The 25677-nt window shown below is 32.9% G+C and overlaps 1 protein-coding gene across 7 annotated transcripts in view; it reads right to left on the reverse strand.

Annotated features, from left to right (window-relative positions):
- Positions 1-18725, reverse strand: part of LOC129804746 (high affinity cGMP-specific 3',5'-cyclic phosphodiesterase 9A) — a 145365-nt gene extending 126640 nt beyond the window's left edge. For 2 of the 7 annotated variants that reach the window (XR_008752019.1, XM_055852318.1), the window contains exons 1-2: positions 17534-18725; positions 16558-17057 (exon numbers count right to left, since the gene is read on the reverse strand). The gene's annotated coding sequence lies outside the window, so the exon portion shown is untranslated. Of the gene's footprint in view, positions 1-16557; positions 17058-17528 lie in introns of all 7 variants that reach the window. The other 5 variants (XM_055852363.1, XM_055852328.1, XM_055852355.1 and 2 more) reach the window with 5 other exon arrangements.
- Between the last annotated feature and the right edge of the window lie 6952 nt (positions 18726-25677).

Below are 25677 nucleotides of genomic sequence, written 5' to 3' on the forward strand. Positions count from 1 at the left end.
GTGAAAATTTTCTGTAGAAATTCCTATAGCAGCTCTTAAGATCCTTAAGAGTGCGCCACTTGACTTACAGTAATCTCAGTGATGGAAGCAAGAGCGTTATAAGTAAATAAATAGGTTTTTGGTGCTATAGTGTCTTACTTAGGGAATTCTACAAGACTATTTTAAGAAGAAATTGCTGCTTGGGTAATCTTAGAAGAAATCTCTTATTAATATGAGGTAAACCATCGTATAAACATCCAAACAATGATACCAGAAAACCACAGCATTTTCAATTCGCTCCTTGTAAATTACAAAGGGCAAACTCGTTTTCAGCCATTTTTCGGGAGACAGCATAAAAGATTTAACTTTGTGTAAATAATTGTCTCAATTCTATGACTGAAGAAGAACAATTTATTTCTTTTCCATTGTTTTAGAATAGAATAGAGTAGTATAGAATATTTATTTGGTGATTAATGCCCCGGTTGAATGCAACAAGTTGGGACTATACAATATTATACATTTTTAATATACATGGTTTGGCTGTTATATGTTTCGATATATAATGGTTTGGAACATTAATATAAACATGAAAAACATACATAATTTTATCTTTCAAAAAATGTTTTTTAGCTCCTTGTCATTCTAAATTATGTACAAATTTTCCTGAAATTAGAATGACAGGGCATCAATTGGCTTGAGTTGGTCCTTTGTTTCACAAAAACTTGAACGATAAATCTATTTTGTGCCCTTAACTTGAAACAATATTGCGCAAGTAATCAAAAAAAGTAAAATTTTGAAAAATTTTTCTAATAACGAAATTTACTGACTTAACATCATCTGAACATTTATTAAATTCTCATCCTAAGTGCATTAAATTTTCAACATTGTAAAAGAGTAAGTTGGTCCTTTGCAATTTCCAAGGGGCGAAATGTTAAATAATGCATTTTTATTCCATAAAAATATTGAAATGGTATTAGTAATGAGAAAATTGAGCCACTTTTATAGAAAAAAAAGGAACCAATTGTTATATGTATTTCCGTATTAAAATAACCCACTATTTCTAGAGACACAGTTAGTATGTTATTAACAATTTTGAGATCCCTAGTAAAAAACATAAAATATGAAATTTTTCAAGTGATAAAGAGAAATTGATATACAAAAACAAAATATCTAAAATACGAATTAATCAACGTATAGAAAACTAGAAGGTAAAGCATTGAAAATAAAAATAAGGTAATCGAAAGCTCAAACACCGGAAGCCAAATAACGCAAAGCAAGAAGGCAGTAGAGAAAAAAGTAAACCGAATAAAATCTATCGAACAAAGTTTATACCGAAAGCAGAATATCAAAGTGCGTATGAAGAGTAAAACTCATGAGTTTCGACACCCCCTTTATTCCGCAATATATGCAAAAGGAGATATAGACATACATATCTTCATTTGATTAAATATTTACTTATGGGTTAAAAGCCAAGGCACAGACGCACCACCTTCAAGTCAGTGAACGAAAATTTATTGGTGCTTTAGCGATTCAAAAATAAATACAATTTTCCCATCAATATGACGAGCACGATGTGTGAACGATGAATCCTATATCAAAGTTTCAGGAATAAGTAGAAAAATTATTTGTGTGATTTTCGAAAGATATTTATCATCAAATAAACAGCAGAATCTCTTGAAAAATGCATCATCACAATTGGGGGAGTTATTGGAAAATTTTTCGAAAAAGAAAACACTTTTCACAAAAAAAAATGTAAAGAGTACCTACTGATGTACAACATTTGAAAAACATTCCACTTCAATTGCTTCCAATATTACAATTTAGGAGATATCACAACGTTTTCTCTTTCATTCTACACCGTATTCTAAACACAGAGTTCACAAATTACAGTGAGGAGCAAAATTGCACAAGAAAAAATATGAAAATTCTGAATTTAACAAGAAATAACCGAAGTTAACTACTAAAATGACAAATACACGCCATGAAATTCAAGTAGGGGAGGTTGGGGCAGTTATGATTTTTCATATTTTTCTTATCCTTTTGAAAAGAATGGGATAAAACCTTTATATCACTAAAGAAGTAGTGCCTAAAGCACTATATTCACAAAAAATATCGCAACGCTTCTCGTTTGAGTTCTGCAATTGATTTATAAATTTTCATTAAAATTAAACCTCTTAGGATTCCATTTTCACAACCATTACAATTATCTACGGAATTAATATAATTTTAATAATTTACTATACTAGTTTCATTGTTATAATAAGATATTTATCATTGGCAAAATTTTAAAGATGGTTCTGACAATTTTGCTTTAAGTTCTGATGGTATACGAGAGGATCAGTTTCATGTACACTGAGAAAAAAGAGGGGGTGCGATTAACTTTTTTTCCTCGTAACTTTAACACTTTTTAGGTGTAAAAATATATCAACATTTTTTAATGTTAATTTTACACCTTTTTAAGGGTAAAATTAACATGAAAAAGGGTAACTTTAACCCCTAATACACCTAAAAAGCATAATATTTACACCGATTTCAGATCAATAATGCAGGGTAAAATTAACATTTCCGATATGTTATTTTAACTTTTTCGGATTTCTCACAGTGTAGGCTCATGTTGGCGTTTTCTGTAGTTAATAATTGCAAACCATTTTAATTTAAAAAAAAACTTCAAATGTTCAATGAAAATGTTTTGTCATTTTAGTCGATTAAGTTTGAAATTTCAAAAATATATATTTCTTTAAAGTATCTTTAAAACAAAATTTAAAAGACATAAAAATTGTCTTTTATTGTTTTATGAATAGTTTCAAAGCGTCACTTTCATTGTAATATATTTTTCAAAATATTTCCTGGAAAATTTTCTGTACTCTTGATAGTTATAAAGCTTAATTATTATACAATATTATTAAAAAGACTGTTATATTAAATAAAATAAGTTTTAAAGCGTTATTGTGATCTTTCAATGTTCAGAAGTAGTTTAGCAGTGCTAAATGTACTAAACACAACTACGAAAGGTTTGCTTAAGTCGGGAGGCGACGGCTTGGCGTAATTATAATTAACATAATTATTGGACTAAATTTCGAAAATCGAACAATTAATAACAAATTATGAAATAATCTTAAGTTCTCATATTTAAAAAAATGGTATTAAAATTATATAATAGAATCCTTGTTCGAATATATCTTTATGTGTTTAAAGCTTTTAAGAAGTCCTAAAATACTGATTTAAGTCCATTCAGTATCTGAAGTCTTAAATAAATACAAATTTTTATAACCTATAAACTAAACCATTTTTTCGTGAAATTGCCGCGCATTGGTAGACTTTCACGCACTTTACCAAACAGGTGAAATCACCGCTTCCACAATAGATCAATAGAATAATTGTTCCTATTTTTATTATCTCCAATCCCAACTGTAATTCACAGTTTATACATTCCGATTATTTTTGGATTCGTTTTAATTCGGTTTATCATTTTTATTAAAAAAAAAAACGATGTCAAAATCCAATTTACAATTTAAGGATAAAACTGTCCCACCCTCCCCTATACTTTTACTTAATTTAAAGTTCACTTCATGCGAAGCGAGCATCTGAATTTCGTAGGATGTAGGGAAAACTAGAGTAGTACTAAATATGAGGCAGTTGTAAATACCGCATTTTTTTAAATTAAACATTAGACTACAGTGGATGAAACCTATATGAATTCATAGATACTATAGGGATCCTTGTCCAATGAAGAAGTGGTCAACGTATATCTAAGTAATGTAGAAATAGAATTAGTGCCAAATTTACAACTATACCATGTTAACTACTGCCTAAGTTTCCCCTATAAATAAATTTATCATTTTACTCAATAATGTATTCGCATGTTAATTTTATAAAGTTTTTAATTAAAAGACAAATTAAAAGATTATAAACATACATATTCTCCATATACTGTAGTGTGCTTATTCAAGAGAGAAAATATACAAACACATGACATCATCCGCAGCAAAGCACAAGAAAATTTGATATTAAATTGCGTCCGAATGACGATGAAAATTCATTTTCACCCAAATCCTATTTATAGTTGCTACATTCAAATAAAATACACAATGGTGCAAATTTTTCCTTCACCCCCCCCCCCCCCCCAGAGAAAATGAAACAACAAAGAGATTGTGATATCTAAAAGAGAAACTTTGTCCACAACAGGGACGAGAATAAAAAAAATAGAAATGGAAAATTTAAGTGTGTACATTTGAAAAGGTTTTTTTATGACGTTAGAGACCTTTGCAAACTTTTCCAATAAATATTGAACATTCTTTACAATGCAAATCATGCCTGAGATTGGACAACATTGGAAAATTTTTTTTTGGAGATAACGAATTCAGTGAATTTCTGAGAAAATCGCAATTGATTTTTATTATTTTTCCGGAAAAAAAGTATACTAATACATACTCTTTAATTTTGTACTTGATTCTAAAGCTTTAAATTTCGAAATATGAGAATTATCGAAGCTAGTTTTTGGAAAACTATTGAACTTCAGTGAATTTGTAATCAACGATTTACTCCGATGATTTTAAATGCCCTTATATTATTATCTTATTATTAAATTAACTTTATTTATAATTCACAATTCTAGTAAATTTTCCACTACGCGTAATTATCCAATTCCTTTCAGACTCCCAAAATGTTTTCTCTATAGAATATAACTCCACCTGGATCAATATCATTAATTCCATTAGCGCTGTGTATAATGAATTATTGAGCAGAGAACTATTATAAAATAAACAGAAATTGTGATACAATAGTTAATTTGCATAAGAAATTCAAAGTTCATTTATGCTGGGTGGGATTAATTCATTCAACATTTCATAGAATAAATGAAAGTTCAGAGGGTTTTAAAGCTATTCTAATTAACGACTAATTACTATGAATATTTATTTTATACGAGGGAAGTAATGATTACATAAGAAGTGGAAAAATGCAAGTAAAAACCCTTAATTATTTCTATTATGCCTTGTCACGCATTTATAAGGCTTAATTTTTGGTCATTTTATTATGCTTTGCCCTCTGTATAGTTCCAAAAGATTTTATTGCATAAGAGTTTACTGAAATAATAATAATAAGTGAAACAATTATCGGCTCATAGTGGCTTATGAAATCGTGAAAATATTTTGGCGATTTTTTACTTTTGTTTAATTGATATTATCGTTACTTTTTCTATTTTCTTTTTTTTACAAATCTTTAACATGCTACCGGGTTAGAAGTTAAACTAAGAGATATCATCAACTTTCGATCTTCGATAATCCTCCATAATAATATTACCAAGAGTGTTTTTGCTACAAATTTTCATATATGAATTGCATTACCGCACACGTAACAATATAATAAAATTAAATAAAAACAGAGATTTATAAATACAGAAAAAAACGAGTAGTAGGGGAAATGCTCATAATTTTGTCCAGTTTCTTATTTTGGACACTTTGAGGATAACATTGGACACTAAAAATAAATTGATTAAAATGATGGATTTTTATTCCAATATTTGATGAATAATGAATTCTATCTAAATATTTTTTCTTTTTGGAAGATTTTAACACTAAATACGTTAAATTTTGAATACAATTTGAGTTGAAATTGCTTTGTTGAAAATTCAGTGTGAGCAATTGCTTGCGAGAAATATGACAGAACTTCGTGGCTTACTTCAGTCTTTTTTAGTTTTGGTGAAGTACTAACAAAGTTTGTTCGCTGTTTTTGAGTGATATTATTGAATATTCATTGAATATTGTGTTGATTCACGTTACTGATGATTTGTACATTTGATCTGAAGTGAGATTTGCCTTGTGAATTATATTTTTCGTGTGAAAAATGGGAAATTTTTTAAGACATTAACCAGTGAGGTGATGATTCTTATTTTGGACAGGTGTTTTTCTCACGAAATTTCGTGAAGTTTTAGCTTTTGTGATGACTAGGTTGGACAAATGCCTGGAGAAACAAAGGAGCATCATCTCTACGAAAGAGATGTAGCGAGAAATGCCTTGAAAGGCTCCCGGAAAGGTCAGGGAATGAGCGAATCCGCACGTACTTGGAGCACCGAAGTCAACTCACTTTAATGAATGATATGGAAAGTTTCCGGGCTTCTTGTGACATTCTACGTTTCCCTTACATGAACAGGAAGAGGACTTGGTAAGATTGGTTCATCAAATGAAGAACAATGGGCATCCTATTGAGACGGATTAGCTGTCCAAATTTACAGTCAAGTTGGACAAATTAATAAACAAGCTGTCCAAAATAAGAGCCAAGGTCACCTCTACTTATCAATTCATTTTTAAATGTATTAAAACTAATTTTAATAAAAATAAAACGATAAATAGCTTGCTAAGTTTCTAAGCAACCCTTCTGAAAAGAGAGTAACAAGAAATGTCAATTAGTATAGAAAATATCGCACTTCAAACTTGGAACTTCGATGCTTATAAGCAGACTGTCCAAAATTATGAGCACTTCCCCTATAAAACTTTCGTCATCCGAAGATTCATAATTTTACACAGTGATCTGTAAACATTAAAAATGATCCATGAAGTATACGTCCCAATCAACCCTACGGCAAATTGTCTTTTTTATATGGAGCTACGTGAATCCAGCCCATGGCCTCAGCTCACAAAGCTTGCAGGCCAAAAGTATTTCGACACAAATATAGTATATTATTATCCCTCCACAGGGTCCAGCACCTTACAATAGAAGTTCAGTCCTTGCTTTTAAGCTATTTTGCGTAACGGTCGCAAATGTAGAGAAATTCCCATGTATGTAAAATGTGAAATTTGTCTTCAACTCCCCAAGCTACATGCCAGGGGGTGGTCCAAACATTTTGCTCGTCAATTAAATCAGCAATTATGCTAAATGCATTTTCTTTGTTATTTCTATATTTATTTCATCATTAGTGACTTAAGAGCGCAGCACATATATAGCTGTGTGTAAGATCTGAGATTCTGTGGCCATCGCCGTCTTTTTATCATTGATAACAAATCCACTGAAGAGCAAAACAGTGAAAACATCTCCTTATAAGGTTGTAATATCAAAAGGTTAAGCTTTTTACTGCTCAAACTGAAAGGGAGATCAGTTACATAATTCACTATTTTTTCAACTTATGGCACGGCTAGAAGCCAAACGGCAAGAGGTATCGACTTCCGATCTTCGACGACTCCCCACAAGTCAACATTATCTAGGACAGTCTTTTTTATGATTACGAATGATTTTTCTTTTTTTTTAATTATGAATCAATTTAATCGGTAGTAAAGCGATATGTTACTCAAAAACCATGCGAAAAGATAATACACGGATAGCTCTTTTTCGTGAGTTCGAGCACTCCGTAAAACTGAGACGCTTTGTCATCTCTTTTAAACTACATTTGATAACTATAACAACCTGAGCCAACTTTTAACGAGTAAACTAGTAAGAATAATAACTAATATCGCAAAAACCACAAAAATATAAGAACCAAACACGTTGACTCTATTATAGTCGTACTATTTTTCACATTTCCGTTCCCAAGACTTTTCACGCAAACTAAAGTAAAACCCATATTCTAAACTCAAAAGCTTATGATAGCTTAATCAGAAAAATTTAACAGAATTCCAATTATGTACAAACATTGCACACATGGAATTATTGTTATATAAAATAATGTTGAGATCGCATGCAATATAATTTGACACTATTGTACATAATAACCCACAATATAACACAGAGAACAAACTTTACGGCTACTGTTGATAAGTGATAACCTAATCATGCTTGTATACATTTACACGCTCATGTGTTATTTATGCTTTCCATGCACACAATATCTTTGAACATGTGGCGTACGCAATTGAGCTTCTAACATTGTCACATACTATATTCAACATTTACTTACTTTTTCACCCATCCAAGTCCCTAACTACGTAGCATTGAAAAGTGAATTGTGTATATATGTGCAAATTGTAATAGTTGCCTCCTAAAAAGGCAGGAAATAAACTTTTAAGCAAAACTCGTGGCATCTTATCGTCACAAAATTCTCTAAAATCTTTTTACGTCACGGAAGTTAATTTATACAATGTACTTCACAAGATTAGCTTCATTTTCCTTTTTTCTTCCTCCAGGGAAAAAAACTTATTTGTTATTTTTCTTTTGCTCCAATCTTACGCTTGTGACATTTGTATATACGTGCGATTTTCTCATTTGTTATATAGCTGATATTTTTGGAAAGATTTATTCTTTTGATGTGATTTCAAAATTTTACATCCGGACGGAAAAACACGTTCATTTGACACAATACCTATATCGTAGAATAATCCTATTTAAATACGCCATTATTGGGAAATATTTCAAAGGAAACAAGAAAGAACTATATGGCAGACAGTTTTCTTTTCATATTACAAATCTACTATAATGACCAACAATAATAACTTTATAATGCATGACCTGCTCCAAACTGATAAGAAAGTCACACACTCCCATGACGAAGAAGATAAGGTTTTTTTCCACGATACGTATACACATCATATTTGCTGAATAGAACAGAATAGATAGCGTTATTCAATGGAAAAATGAAAAATATCTCTGATGAACAATACATAAAGTAATAATATAGGAAAATTTGAAAATGTTATTGAAATATTTCCTCTCAAAAATTTTTCTTATTCAATTGCACTATGTGTCTTGTTTATCTATATATACTTTTTTTATTGTCTTTTTTGTAATATAGGTATTGTAGAATATATGAAAAACGATGTGATATATTGATGGTCTCAATTCAAAGATATCCAACAGGGGCATGAATTATTGGCAAATAAATCTAATCTTTAAAAAAATCTATTTTTTATAAATTTTAAATCATCATCACGTATGGATGTAGTAGGGTAGAGTCTACACTTATGGATGTTCTACACACTTATGGACAACGCAAAAATCTTAAGTTATTACATTAAACAGATTTCGAAAAATCAAAAAATGGTTAATTACATCATAAACTAATAATTTTACAACTTTCCGGAATCTGTTTTTCGTAAGTCCTTAAGATTTTTGCAAGCTGTCCATAAGTGTATAACATCCATAAGTGTAGACTCCACCCTATGAGCTAATTTTTTAATATTGCAGTATTCAAAATTTATATTTCTAGTTCAGCATGAAAATTGCATACATAAATTTAGAATTATTTTAGTTTGACGTAATTTTGTTTGCTTACACACAGAGAAGTGATTTTAAGAAAGCGGTGTTGAATTTGGGGTTGATTTTGGTGTTGGAGTTGCTTGAACACCAAACGTAGTACCATTCACACCAAATTAACACCAAGTTTTGAATCAATGGTGTTGTATGAAATGCTTTGGAGGTGTTGTATTAACTCCACCACAGAAATATCGAAAATGGTGCAATAGTAACACAATCAATTCTCTATAATGGTGCTGTCAGAACGCCAACCGGTGTTCTTCACTATCATTCCTGCGTTCTCTTCCCTCCCCGTTGCATCAGTATCAAATTGGTCAGTGAAGAGTGCGGAATTTATGTTACGCAATTTTCTGCGCTTCATTTCAATTGTTTATTGTGTTAATTAGTGCATTTTCGGAAAGTATTTTATTTACTGATAATTTATATAACAGAAGTGTTTTTTTCTTTTGTGTCAATTTGGGTTTTCCAGTGGAAATTGCGCAGAGATTTCTTGGTGAGTGTGCCCTTTGATCAATCATTTTTATCAGAAAATTTCCCCTCAGTACAGTAAATCTCCAAAATCCCAATTATTTATTCAAAATTGTGTTAATGCATTTTTACTGACATATCTTTTGAAAAATTTCAGTCCAAATTGGGCGAATGACGAATAAGGCAAGAGTCTAAAAAGGGCAGTTTGGAAAACGTCTCAGGAAATATGCAAGTATCGATCAACGAAATTGAAAATGAACGAGATTTTTACCATGGAAACTTGACTGATCTATCGGACAAATCGCCATGAAATTTTCATTTTCCTTTGGATGAAAATCTAAGGACTTCCTGGGATTTTGTGAGGTGGGATTATGAACCTTATAAGTAAGACATTTTTTTGCATAGTTGGAGAATCCATACGATTTGCATGGTAGTCAGAAAAAATCTCTGAACTTGAACAGCATTTTTATGTGCGAAACATCAAAGCCTCCCCCTAAATGAAAGAAAATTAATTTTATATTATATTTAATGTTGTAAATTCTGATTTAAAATTTTTTTATAATAAAAAGTTTTACCAAGTATACAAATTTCGTGTTTTATTTATTTTATGTCGATACGGATATGGATTTCGATAAGGGAACATTTAAAAAAATCGTTATATTAAAAAAAGTGGTGGAAAATTCACACTTTTATTGGTGTAAAAGTAACACCTATATCGTCTTGAGATGGTGTAATACAAAATCCACAATGGTGTTCTAACACCGCTAAATTTGGTGTTAATAATTGGTGTGAAATTGGTGTAATCAGAAACCCAAAACCGGTGTTGGTTGCTATTTTGGTACCAATTGGTGTATTCTGAACACCGAATTGGGGTTAGTTGATTTTGGGGTTGAGGTTGGTGTGTCCGACAACACCAATTGGAGTTGTCATTCCACTAAAATTTCTCTGTGTGTAATTTTAACCAATTTTCAATATGAAACTATAATGCACACGATTTATAGTTAAAATTTCGACATCTCAGATTATAAAACGAATAAGTAGCAAATGGTCAACTTTACAGGAGAGCGATTTCATTCAAGCTGTGATTTTACATATGCTGAGTTATAGGATTTTTAAGTTTCGAAACACCTATAGGGGAGACTGGGCAAAATTTGTCAAAACGAAAATTTCAATATTCACTATTTTCTAAAATAAAAGAGACTGAGGCTTGAAATTTTTATTATAGATAGCCTCCATGAACTTTCTTAAACTTACAAAGTTTCAAAGGATTTGAGGAAGGATTATGTAAAATAAAAAAATGAAATTTTGAGATCTATTTTTGGAATATTTGACTTACAGAAAATATAAATACACTGATTAGCTCAATTAAAGCACATTTCTCGTTAAGATAGAGAAAAATTATCTTCGACAAAGTTGTAGAGAAATAAATTTCCTATAAAAATATGTCTATTTGATATTTTTAACATTTGCGAGAGTAAAACGTCACAAATTATCCAAAGACTGACAAAATTTACCCCAGCAAATTTTGAGAACCTCCACAAAATCGACTTTTAGAAAATGATTCGAAAATCACATTTCTTTCTAGATAGAGGAAAATAGTCTTCTGCAACGTTGTAAAGCTGTAAATTTCCTAAGAATATGTTCATTATAAAACGTTTAAGTTTTCTCAGAGCCTTTTGCCCCAGTCTCCCCTAACTCTGAGAATAATTCACTTTCCGGTATAATATTCATAGGGAAAGTAGAGGGTGTCAAGGAATACCCGAAAAGCGAAAAAAACGAATTTTGCACGAATTTTGATAAGTCGATTTAACGTTGTTTATTTGACAGCGAAGTATCAATCCAAATTAACAGATCAGGATGATTACTGGGAACTCACAAAATGCTCGAAAATCGTACAACCCACTAAAAACATCGTATAAGTTTGCACTTTTTCACAAATATTATTCGTCACGTGATCACTAGATGAGTATTTTGTTCATTTACAAACATTTGTTCGCAAATATACGTAAACACACAGAAAAATGTTCGTAAAATTTTGTAATTTGTTCGTAAAGTTTTGTCAGACAAACAAACTGTTCTACAAAAAAAAAACTCGTCAAGTGATCATGTACAAATGTAAGAATGTTTATGAAAAAAGTGCAAACTTTTGCAATGTTTTTAGTGGTTTGTACGATTTACGAGCATTTTGTGTGTCCCCAGTAATGATTCTGATCTGTTAATTTGGATTGATACTTCACCGTCAAATTTTACGGACTAAATTATCTCGAGGATCAATCTGAGTCCATTTTGAGCTTAAGGCTGCCAAATAGATCAGAATTAGCAAAATCTTCATAGAATTCCAAAATTTTTTATCTTTATTAAATCTTCAATTAAAAAATATGTTGAAGTTGCCACTTAGGGAACTGTTGACTTTATTATTATTAAACATGAAGGCCAGTCGATTTTTTTCTAAAAATGATTTTTAATACATTGCTTCATTTTGTCCTAGAACAAATATGCAGGCATTTAAATCTTCAATAACTATTATTTAAAATCACCAAAGATTCATAGCATAGAGAATAGAATTTGTTCAAATACTTTACGTTTTTTCTTGTTTTTTTTTTCTTTAATTTTTTTATCCACAGAAATTTTTCGTCCAATGTGAAGCTATAAGATAAGCTATAAGTGCTTTATTAGTAACCTCTAACAAGTAAATCAAATTATTCAAAGAGGAAGAAAAAAATTGTGTTAATTACATTTTCCATCTGTAATATTTGCACACATGTGTATTAATATATTATCAAAGTGGATTTGTGAAGATGAGCAAAAAAGGTGCTCGAAGTGTTAAGAGATATCTTCCAACACTTGCCGGGATGTTTCAAAAGCGAACATGCGGTGGTATATGCATGTGAGATCAAATAACAATACTATGAAAGATATGTATAAAAAAAAGCCTTTCAGTGATAACTGTTGAAGAAAAATATTAGTGCGTAAGGTGGTACATATTTTCTTTTTCTCGGAAATCCCCCTAAACCAAACATATTACACCTGTGACGTGTGCTAAAAACGTGCTTAGATAGGGGGGCTGACTTTGAAACAGAATAATGTGTGTGCTTTAAGTAAACTGAATTTTTTACCATTTTGACCTGTGATATGGAAGAAAAAGAGCCATTTCACTGACTCTTGAGATTAAGATGAGAGTGTAGAAAGAAAATAAATAATAAATTAATTGGCACTGTGGGGGAAAATTATTGCTTCCCCGACGCCGCGATTTCTCATTCCGCATGTTGACGATTCGGTCGGGTTTTTTCAGTTCAAGGTCGATGGTGATTTGAATAATCACTCCGTTGGTCGCCTAGAGGTGTATTTACACGGACACACCATCAGTACGGACGGAGGTATCGAAAAAAAAAGAAAATAACAAATTCGCGCAAACTTGCTGGAAACTTGCAATTCCTCAGCCATGTAATTTCTTTTTCCTCGCCCCAACCCAACTCTCAGTACAACCCATCCCCAAACAAGTTAATACTTTCATGCCGTCAAAATAGACAACACCACTGGCGCCTCATGTTCATTATACCTTGAGCTGGTGTAGCACATTGCTTTGGGTATTCATAAAAAAGCACCAGGAGAATGCAATGTAAATTGCAATAAATGCAAAGAAATAAAAACACCAAATATATGAGATTGCAGAAAAATATTGCTTCCATGTGAATGCAAGAGAAACTCCAGCAGATGCTGCGACAGGACCATTATATTAATGGGAGGTTATTCAACGGAAAGAATGTCCTTTCGAAATGAATACATCTCTAATCAAGAGGCTACTCATAAGACACATAGGACTCAAGTGATCTATTAGGCGAACCATTACTTCGGAGTGCTTGATGGAAATTAACGTTGTTCACTTATATAGGGGGTTACCGAAAATACGAAATAGATACCTCTTACGACCTGTCTTATAGACCAATAAGATCTTATACGCCCAAGTTACAAATACCGTAACGCAATTTTTCACAAAACATCCAGCAACATTCACAAATTTTGCCAAAACATGGTCCCATGGAGGTAATACTCAATGCATAATAACTTTTGCTTTTTAAACATGTTTTCGAAACTGTCTATAATGCCCAAGGGATTATAACTTTTGTTTGTAAATATGTTTTAAAATTGACTGTGAGAGTGAGCGAAATGACTAGATCTACATCTCACTCACTCTCATTGAAATGTCAAAAACATGTTTATAAAACAAAAGTTATTGTGCGCTGTGCATAAGAATGAGCAAGGTGCTAGAACTATTGGTAGATATCATTCATTCTCATTGATATGTCAAAAATATATTTACAAAACAAAATTTATTGTCCATAAATAAGTATAGTCAAAATACTTATACATTATTATACATAATATATTAACTTAAAATAAGACGCGCCATAAGTCGACTCTGGGACCATTAACATAACGCTCAACTCTCAACCCTCAACCCTTCTTTTCTCCATCAAAATAATGTTTTTTTTTTGGGATTGCTGGAAAACGTGTCGTGCGATTTTTTTTTCATTTTTGAAAATGTTTTAGAGATTATTCTCAGAATTTCGTTTTGAAATTTAAAAATACTCCAGAATCACACATTTCTAAACCGAATGGTGTCATGTTTGGGTTCTTTAGAAAGGTATTGGAATTCCTGACAAGCCTGAATCAATTTCAATTGATTATAAATCTTGTTATAAATCGGTAATGAACCGGTTATATTATGAGCAATTTTTGTCCGAATATCAAATCTATTTCTCTTGTAGTCTAGTGGATTTTTTTAGTGATTTATGAATCGATTCAAATCGGTTGGGAACCGGAAAACGGTTAATGATGAGAAAGTACTTTTGAGGTATGACATCTAAGTCACAATTGAAAACTTCGTAAAGCCTGGGACGCTTTGCCACCCCTTTTGTAAATATAATCAAGAATAATCAAATTTATAAGATCTTGCGTAGTTATCAAAAAGCCATTCAATTTTATTTAATTAACAATCTTTTACGTAGGATTTTTGGCAAAACTTTCATTCTACAAAAAACCGAAAAATTCTTTTTTTCTATTATAATAAGAATTCTCGTATTTTGTATTTTTTTTTCATTTTCCAGTACTTATACTAGAAATAAACGAAAAACTATTAGTAGAGTAATGGATCACCTCAATTAAAGATTTAAATATTTAATGCTAGAATTGAAGATTTTCTTTCCTGGCTTTAAAACTATGATACCTTCCTTAATACAAACTCTACTCAAAATTTTCAATATTTAAAGGTTTAGGCTTATACTTTATCGAAGAATTGAACATTCAGCTTTTAACAGTCGATTTACTTATGTAATACATTAAAACTTCAAAATTAAAAAAGTTTATCTCAGATTTGAGGAAAATATCTGTTACAAGTTACAACGTGTAAGTAAAGATTTTTTTTATAAATTCCTTTCAATTTTTGAACACAAAACCGATTTTTTGAATATTTTCCATTAGCACTTAGAAACTTATCATAAGCTTTCCTCATTGATCTAAAATCTTGGAAACTGTGAGTTCTAAAATAATTCTTTTCTTTTCGAATTTGTACAAGAATTTGAAATAATACCTATATGTGACTAAAGCAGCTCAAACACACATTATATTAGGGTGAAGTCGCCAGTTATGAACGTTACAGACTTATGGACAACTTGCAAAAATCTTAAGTTCTTACCTAAAACAGATTTTGAAAAATCACAAAATTGTTAGTCATATCATAAACTAATAATTTTATTATTTTTCAAAATTTGTTTAAGATAAAAACTTAAGATTTTTGGACGCTGTCCATAAGTAGTATAACATCCATAAGTGATAACTCCGCCTTATATATACATTAATATAACAATAACAACTAATAAACTAATTATCTCCTTTTATTCGCAGAAATTATTGATAATTTCGATTTTTGCCAATATTGTTTAAGGGGTTACGTGGGTCCAAAAGACTAATAAGACAGCGTATATCTTTGACATCTTTTTTCAATATAAAAGAAAAACATTTAATTCGAGCCCTTAAAGATAATGTTAACTATATTTTCTGAAATTTTAATTTCAAAATTTTAAAAATTCAGCCACTGAGATCTGATTTTTAGAGGCGGTTTTTGAAAAAACATACTTCCCAGTGGACAAAATTTCTGAGAGTCTTTTCATTTCACGTCAAAACAGAAAATAGTTCCTTTTAGCTGATGAGTTAACCCTTTAAGGAAAATTGGAACACCGGTGTCCCATAGAGAAAATAATTTTTCCTGACTACCTAAAGTCATTTCTTTCTCATGTTTGTACGTAATTGCAAAGGACAAGGTTGAAGGAATCTAGGATATTTTTTGCAAGTCTCCAGCTATTTGCTGTATAGTAAATATTTAAGCTTAAAAATTACGAATTTTTAAATTCTCATATTGAAAAATTATTTTGTTTTTTTTTTATATATACTTCTAGTTTTTTTTTAAGCAAAACCGTTTTGGAAACAGAAACTTATTATGTTAAAAAAAAAAAATTATAGAAAATATGCTGCTTTCTAGTCTTTTTGACCCACTTAACCACTTAATTTAAACTGACCCATGAAAATATGTAACTTTAATAACTAGTCCCATACTTCACACTTCCTGAAAAGGACTATTGGTCAAATTCATTAGAGAACAGAGGAAAATCGAGTGGCATGAAATTTCCGTCATCGGGAACTTCAAAACTTTTCGCTATAATATTTTATAATAAATTTTGATAGACCTAAAACTAAACCTAACATATTTGCAGCATTACATAAAACGTTCATCTTTTTCTGTACATTGCAGAAACCAGATGAAGTTCCTCTTGTAGATTTTGCACCCCTTATGCACACAGCCTGTCCTGTTTAATCACCAACCCCTACACAATTGCAGTATATTAAGAGAGGAAAGCATTGAAAGTAACTCACCGTGAAATGGAGTCTGCAGAGGCACAAATCGTGAGAAAAGCTACAAGCAAAAAGTCGTGATGAATTTTCCTTTCGCTTTTCACTACCACCTTGGACCCAGACGACACTGTATCATGAGCACGGTGTTTGAGGATGACCTTTATTTTTGCATTGTGCTGCACTTGGACCAATGTTCAAATACACTTCTGGCTGAACACCAGTATTTTCCCAACAGTCCACTATAACGTCACTTTTGATAGAGTATCTCACAGTCACAAATATTTCTTCTCTCACGACATTGAATGCATATCAATTTACTTTGGATAGAAAGAACTACAGCAGAGACACTTCTTAGGGTGATATATTAATTGCACTTCCGATCGAAATGTCCTTAAAAATTGATCAGCTTTATGGAGAAGTATATTTCACAACTTATCTCTACCCAATTATCTTTTCGAGTATCTCGTCTGAGATAGCTAAAAGATTACATGAGTGCAATGGAAAACTCTGTTAAATGTTTTCTGCAAATAGAAATTTTATTCTTAATACACTGAATAACTTTAAAAAACAACTTTTAAGTCTTTTTTTCTCAAATGAAATTCACTTTCTTTTCTATCCCGATTTTCACTCGGACAATTTTGATGTGAATTTGAACTTTATTGGAAAATAAAATAAAAATAATTTTTATTTCAATCAATTCCTACTACAATTTTCCATCCATTTTACTTTGAAATATCGATTTATTTTTTCTTTAAAATTATTGCTATGTTGCAATGGTTCATGGTAATGTTGAGGAAAAAAGAAGTAAAAAAATATAAAGTGGATGGAATTTGATGAGACTTAAAGTTAAGACAAAATATGAGAAAAATATTTAAAATATTGTGAGAATTGTGGAGAAAAAATCCGGTTTATCTCCGTATGGAATTTAGATAGTATGTAAGAAATTCAAGAAATTATGTACACAATATCTCTTATGTATTTGTGATATAAACCTTACTAAATACTCTCCATTCGGTGTGTCCACCGTGAATCGTTAGCAGGAAGAGACAGAGAGTGAGGAGGAATATAGAAAAGATACTTGGTGTACACAAATTGATTATTTTGGAGCTTTTTTTTCCTCTTTTTGCTTTTTGGTCAAAATTAATTTGCTTGGCGCGAAAAAGGTGAAAAGCATCACTTTGTATTCAAACTGTTCTTCAGCATCACTCACAATTTTCTTCCTTTTTGCATAATTAATTATTTCATTTGTAACCTTTCGCGTTCTCTATTATTTCTTTTTATTTTATAATTCTGTTTTTGGCTCAATACACTCATCTATAGCGCACTTGAGTTTTTGCTTTCTGGATTGCCTCCTACCCCCCACGAAAAAAAAATTTCAATTCATCACAATAAATAATCGACGATACATGAAAGAAGCATCACAGCAAAAACGAATTGACGAATTGAATTTTTGTGTTATATAGTCTCTCTCACTCCCCAAAAGAGGAGAACCAGATAATATAATGAGTGAACGATTGGGGAGTGAATGAAGTTGAAGAATTTTGAATAGAACACATGAGAGATTATAAAACTTTTCACTGAAATGAAACTCTTTCTTCCAATTTAACACAATCTCAAAAGCCCCCAGAACACTCTGCAATATAAATCCTCTCTAAAGTATGGGACTTTCACACACAAAACGCATCGAGAAAACTCAGTGATTTTCCATTGAAAAATTGGTAAAATAAAAAAAGTAGCGATATATCGATGCATTCGCCACAATTACAACTTGTTGAACTCAAATGCACTTTTGTGTTTTATCAGTTGCTGCCTGTTTTTTTTTTTCTGCACATCTATCGTCCCCTCTCTCACTAACAACCAGCACAGAAGTATCTGTGCTCCCCTTCACACACTTTTTTTTTTCTTTTAGGTAGTAATATTTGCTCTCCTAAAGCAGTCTGGTTGCCCCGTGTTGTATATTGGCTCCGATGGTACGTCGATCGCGAGAGCGAGTGAGACCGTGAGTGCCCTGTCCTAGTTGATTTGCGCCAGCCAACAAAACAGGCACCAGCGCCAAGAGAGCGACAACGATGATAATTGTCTGTCTAGCGCACACTTCTATGAGCACCGCTGCTGCTTTACAACTAAATATTCCTGCCCCTGGCCACACACACTCACAGCACCAACATGTGCTCATCTCACTCTTGCTCCCATTCCCCAAGCCCCAGCAAATCTCCCCCCTCCTGGACAAACACACAACACGCGCGTGAAGATGTGTGGAAAGTCAGAGCCGTGGCGGGGAGACCACACCATCGTCTCTCCACTTAAGCATCTCCAAGCAGAAAGAGAGATGCGAGAAAATCCCTGATTGATCGTGAGGAATCGAGAGGAGTAGTATACCCCCAAGGTCATTGGCACTCACGCGCAGAGTTGACCTCAATAGCATCACCTGAGTATTTGCAAGATAACTCGCACAAATGCCTCCAAATTCCAGCCAATATCTTACGGCAATGTAAAATCCTCCTGGAATAACCGTGACCAAATTCAATTCACCAAAGATGATTGATAAACGCCATAATTGATAACGAATCGAATTCTTAAGCGATTTGTTTTTTTTTTCTTTGGATTCTTGTCCAAAAAGAAATGGCAAAGCGTCCCAGGCTTTGCGAAATGCTCGAACTCACGAGATAGAGCTCACCATGAATTATAGTTTTTCCCAGGGGGGTGACATTAACTCTGAAAAATGCGACCAGTTTTAGTGTAAATTTTTTCTCGTTTTCGTACACATTTCGCGAGATATCTCCGAAACTACGTAGGTTGCCAATTTGGGATTTTCGGTTGCCTATTCCATATTGAATTAGCTTTTATTTTGTATTTGTATTTTTTGCCATTTCATTCCACAATGACAGAAAACACCGAATGAACTCTAAAGTTTTTTCGGCACGCTAGAAACACATGGGAAACATAGGAAACGTCATGCCCCTGGTTTTTCCCATGATCTGTTGGTGCTTACTGATTTACTAGAGATCGAATTGATTCATAAATCACAAATCGGTACTTAACCGATTCATTACCGATGAAGACCGATGCAGAGGGGTTCGAAATTACAATACTTTTCCAAAAAGGGATGGCAAAGCGTCCCAGGCTTTGCAAAATGCCCAAACTCGTAACTTAGATGCTATACCGTACTCATATACTATATGTACTTTCTCATCATTTCCCGTTTACCGGTTCTTAAGCGATTTGAACCGATTCATAAATCACTCAAAACATAGCCCAAAACAGTTTTAAAAATATTAAAATTAATTTTCTCATAAAAATTAGTTATCGGTTATAAACCGGTCCATTACCGGTTCAAAACCGATTGGAACCGGTTCAGTTTTATAGGAAATTCCAAGACCTTTCCAATGACCCCAAACATGACCCCATTTGCTTGATAAATGGGCACTCTAGTGTCTTTTTAACTTTTGACATTGAAAAACCGTTATTAGGAATGATTCAACGGTATTTTCGTTTATGGACGAAATGTTCGCCTGGATAATCTCTAAAACATATCCAAAAATGAAAAAAAATCGCACGACGCGTTTTCAAGCAATCCCAAAAAAAACATAGTTTTGGTGGGGAAGGATGAGGGGCATGTTAACAATCCTTGGGTTGACTTATGGGGGGGGGGTCCCCCGAAGGTCCCAAGTCTCTATCTCTAACCGTTTGGCCTCTATAGCTGATGACAGACAGACGGACAAACAGCGTGACGACATTTCTCAGAAATCGTCTGAAACGTGAAGATTTGTTGAGAAAAGTGGTCTCCGGGGGGTGGAAGGTGGAAATTTGGGGGAAGGGGGGTGAAAAAATCGAGGGATTATATACTGCTCTCTCCGTAGACTTCGAGCAGTAAAATCCAAATTTAACCAAATCGGTTGAAAAATGGGCCAACCAAACTGGTTGACTTTTGACCTTCAATGACTCAAAATGTCGAATTTTCCGGTTATACACTGACTGAGAGAAATCCGAAAAAGTTAAAATAACATTCTGGAAATGTTAATTTTACCCTGCAGTATTAATCCGAAATCGGTGTAAATATTACCCTTTTTAGGTGTATTAGGGGTTAAAGTTACCTTTTTTATGTTAATTTTACCTTTAAAATGGTGTAAAATTAGCATTAAAAAATGTTGATATATTTTTACACCTAAAAAGTGTTAAAGTTCTGAGGAATAAAAGTTAATCGCACCCTTTTTAGCTGAGATTCTTTACAATCTCAGCTTTTGTGGTCACAGGTGAAATCCGACCTCGTCAGATCGGGCTCAAATTTTGGATGTACACGTTTTGACACTCATAGATCACGAAAATCATGTGCGCCAAAAATTGATTTTCGTGGACGTCCCGTTCCGTCCCGTCCCGTTCCGTCCCGTCCCGTCCCGTCCCGTCCCGTCCCGTACCGTCTCGTCCCGTCTCGTACCGTCCCGTCCCGTCCCGTCCTGTCCGTTACATTTCGACTTCTGGAGAGAGAACGGAAAGGGATATCGACAAGCGGTTTTCGGCAAAGGTTAAAAGTCATTGGGCCGCTAGAAGTTGGTGATGTCAAATCCACCCCCCACCCCCCCTTTCGCCATTTTGGAACATCCCCAAATTTTGTTTTTTTCGATAACTCAGCCCCTATGGCATCGATCGATCTCAAATTTTAGTATGTTATAGCTGGGCCTAAGAGCCTATAAGAGGGCCTATAAGAGCTTTCGATCGATACCAAACTTCACCCCCTCCGACCCCCCTGAACTGAGCTAGAGGGGGCCAAAAATTGGATTTTTGAATGGTCATATCTCCGGTTCTAATTATCGGAATGCAAAAAAATTTGGTGTTTTGGAAAGCTCTCGTGGAGAACTACAACCCTTGTGACACCCCAATTTTATCCGATTTAATCGAAGGTCCGATTAATCGATTTCGAATATTTCGAAAACTAGACAATGCTTTTTCTTTAAATTTTAATGTGTTGTAGCTGGGGTCGAGGCCTTTCCAACGGTGGGTCGCACTCCTCCCTTGATGTTCCCTGACCCGAGCTATAATCAAAAATGTCTTGACCGGACTGCATTTTCTGTATTTATAAAGGGATTTCGATGAAATTTTAGCGTATATTGTATCTGAGAGCACGATCTTTCTAATAATGGGTCCCATCCGTCTCTACCCCAACCCACTGTACCCCGACCCTTACTATACCCACATGGACCGGACTTTATCTCTTATGTTTATTAACCGATTTCAATGAACTTTTTTTCTTTTGTTGGTCTTCCTCACTCATACTATTTAAAATAGAAAATGACCAGTGATAAGCCCAGATAAGCTTTTGGTAGCTGAGATTCTTTACAGGTGACCTCGAAATGTGTGCAACTCGGGGTGCTTGCAACTCGGAATGCGTGAAAATTCGATTGTGAGTTGAATTTTGGGGGTAAAGAATCGCGGCGAGCCAATTTCATCCATTTCGACTGCCGAGAACAGTTTACTCGACGCGATTCTTTACCCCCAAAATTCAACTCACAATCGAATTTTCACGCATTCCGAGTTGCAAGCACCCCAAGTTGCACGCATTTCGAGGTCACCTGTAAAGAATCTCAGATACCATAAGCTTATCTGGGTTTATCACTGGTTTTTCTTTTTTAGCCTTCTATACTCAAATTATTTAGAATAGAAAATTACATGTGATAATTCCTAATAAGCTTACAGTAGCTGAGATTATTACAGGTAACCTCGGAGTGCTTGCAACTCGAAATAGTTGGTAATTCGATTGTGAATTAAATTTTGGATTAAATTTTATTCCCAAATTCAACTCACAGTCGAATTTTTAAGCATTTCAAGTTGGGAGCTCCACGAGTCAGACCTAAATCTTAGCCATATGGCTTAACTTCTCTTATTTCTTATCAGTCGAGATTTTTTGGGAAAATATGACTTAGGATTGAATATTATGAGTAAATGATCTGGAGGGGAATTCTGTAAGGCTTTAGCAATGCCATATGACAAATTGGGTTTGAATCTTAGGAGAGCTTTTTCGAAAATGCGATTCTGTAACCGTGACATTGCCATTTCAGCTCACGTGGCATTGTCAGAACACAAGTCACATATTTGAGATTTCTGGCAATTCAAATGACAATGAATTTTGTTAAACAAATCGACCAAGATGTAATGTATTTTCATAAAATCATCAAGTAAAGGGATTTCATTAAAAATTCAATGAATTGCATTTTCGAACTCATATGATATGACAAAAAAAAAGCTCGATTGGCATTGTCAGGTTTCGAACTCACGCGTGACAATGCCACGAAAATTACAGAGTTCTCCTACCTGGTTAATTCTGAAAAATCAATAAAATTGGTTACTATTTTGAAAATTGAGACTTTCGGGAACTTGGCCAAACCCCAGGTATGAAGCCGGCATAAGCTTATCTGGGCTTATCAGTGGTTTTCCATTTTTGGATATGTTTTAATGATTAGGGGAGACTGGGGCAAAAAGTCACAAAACTGATATTTTATTTTTTTACAAGCTTCCCGAGCACATCCGAAATTTCTAATTAGCACAGTTTTATAGGAAATGTACCGCTCTACAACTCTGTGAAAGTCATTTTCCTCTATTTTTTAAGGAAATATATTTATCTAGCCGTTTTCTAAAACGTAATTTTGTGATCATTCTCAAAAATGCTGGGGCAAATAGTATCAGGCATAAGATACTATCACATTTTGATTCGCTTTATTACGGGATTTCATAAATTTAAGTAAAATACCTAGAATCCCTAGAATACATATTTTCATAGGAAATTTATTCTTCTACCTTTGTAAAACACCGTTTTCTCCATCTGAGCGAGAAAAGCGCATTTGAAGCTATTTTAGAAAAAAAAACACAGACAAAAGACTGCAAATCGTTTGACCAATGCAAACAACGAGCGGCGACACATAGCATTGACGCTTCTTTTCACCGTGGGACATATGAAATTGTTTCGATTTTTGTTACTTTTTGCTCCATAGCTTTTGTTACTTTTTACCCCAAGTGATCGTTTTTAATAAAAGGATTTCTGGAGAAAAAAATCTTTGTAAAATTCTAAAATAAATATCGGATTCGTATTCAAAGAATATCCAGATAATTTGGGAAATATTCACCAGTGCATCAAATTTAAAATAATTACCGTCGTTGCGGGTGACTTTGCACGTTTTTTCGCTGTTTTTCAACTTTGCCCTCTAAAAATGGGTAGTTAAAGTGAAGGGAGGGGGTTTTTTGATTAAAATTATTTGTATTCAGTTGTTAATGAATGGATTTTGTGCCACTAGTATTAATTTTATAAAATTTTACTATGTTTAAAAAAATCAAGAAAAAAGGCTTGCACTGGGGATAAGGTGCGGGTGACTTTGCACTTTTTAATAAATACTAAAAAATCAACAATTTCTGATAATAAACGACAATGAAAATCTTCACATCTAAGGGTAAGATGCACGAGTTCTACAAGATGACATGATCGCCATCTTGATTTGACGTTTCTGTCCGCCATTTTGAATAACTGTTAAATCCTAAAACTCGTCCGATTGGGTTTAAATTTTAGTATGTTGTAGCTGATATCAAGACCTTTTTAGAACGTATCTATGTTTCAGTCTACGTCAAGTATTCACCTAGATACAGAGGCTCAAAATTTAAAATTTTGAAATATTCATATATTGTCGACCTTTATTTTCTAATCCTGAATTTTAAAACCTAAACGAAATGCCTCAGTAACTATTAAAAATGGCTGAGGCTTTTATTTTATATATTTATTTACCCTTACATAATTAAAAAAAAATGAAAAGTGCATTTATTTACTTTTTTTATTTTTTCATCTTTGCGAAACCAGTTTGTTCAGATCTTAAAATAATATGCTGTTATAAAGAAAAACATTACTTTTCTTTTTGTTTGTTATTTAGATCTCATCGCCTAACGATAATACTGCCTTTTTTGTGATGGTTTCGATAAAAGAAGCTCTCCGTTGTTCTGTATTAATGAAAATGTCAAAATTTTGAACTTACAAGGGAGGTTCTCGGACTCGATATTGAGTTCATTCATGAAACTTTGCATATTACCTAATTTGGGCATGCCAAATTCAATGGTGATAGTAAAAAACTTCGATAGGCATCGATACCCCCGCTACAGGGGGTGGGGTTGGGGTTCAAAATTCATATTTTTGGCTCTAGCAGCCAGAGGGTTGGAAATAGCGACTTGGGGTCTTCGGGTGACCCCCCCATAACTTGACCTTGGGAATCTAAATATGACCTTCATTTTCCCCCCACCCCTCCCCTTCTCTTAAAAAACGTGTTTTTTGGGATATTTCGAAAACTACTCATCCGATAGTTTTCATTGTCGGATATGTTTTAGATGTCGTCCAGATGGATATTTCGTCCATACATACCAATGACCTTGAAATATTCCTTCATGTCATTTTTCAAGGTCAAATGTATGACGCTTAAAATATTCATTTTTTTCAATCAATTTTATCAAAGTATGATTTCTTAATAACACTAATTTATTGAATAATGAATATAAACCTCTTTAAGCCACTTTAATGCCATTGATACGTTTTTGACATTTATATATACTTCAATTTTTAAAATATCATTTTAAAAAAACTTTATGTCAACCAAATTCTAATATTGGGCATTGACTGTTTTCCTGAAGTAAGACATTAAGGTAATGAAATTTTCATGAAATTTGTGAAATTTATGAAATTTTATGAAAGTTATGAAAATTTACTGGATTATGTTTTAACGATTGTTGATCAATAATTTTAATTTTATAATAAGGATTATAATATGTAAATGAAATGAAATCTCACATATTAGAAGAAAAACAACATCTATTACGACAATTATGTATTCAATTTCAAGTATATAAAGACCTACATGCAATAATGAACAAAAAATGTTATTTTATGGCAGGCTTTACTTACAAAAAAAATATTTTAAAGTCACACAAGACATCTTTAAAAAAAACTACGCAGATCAATCATAAAACGGTAAAAAGTATATTTAGAACATGTACAGTTCAAGTATAAAACGATTAACCCTGTGCTACAAATAGCTGAAATATAAACTGGTTAAAGAAAATGCTAAAAATACGCACAGCTCAATCATAAAACGGTAACTGTGTTTAAAATCACGCACA

Source organism: Phlebotomus papatasi, chromosome 1, assembly GCF_024763615.1.
Source record: "Phlebotomus papatasi isolate M1 chromosome 1, Ppap_2.1, whole genome shotgun sequence".
NCBI classification, from domain to species: Eukaryota; Metazoa; Arthropoda; class Insecta; order Diptera; family Psychodidae; genus Phlebotomus; species Phlebotomus papatasi.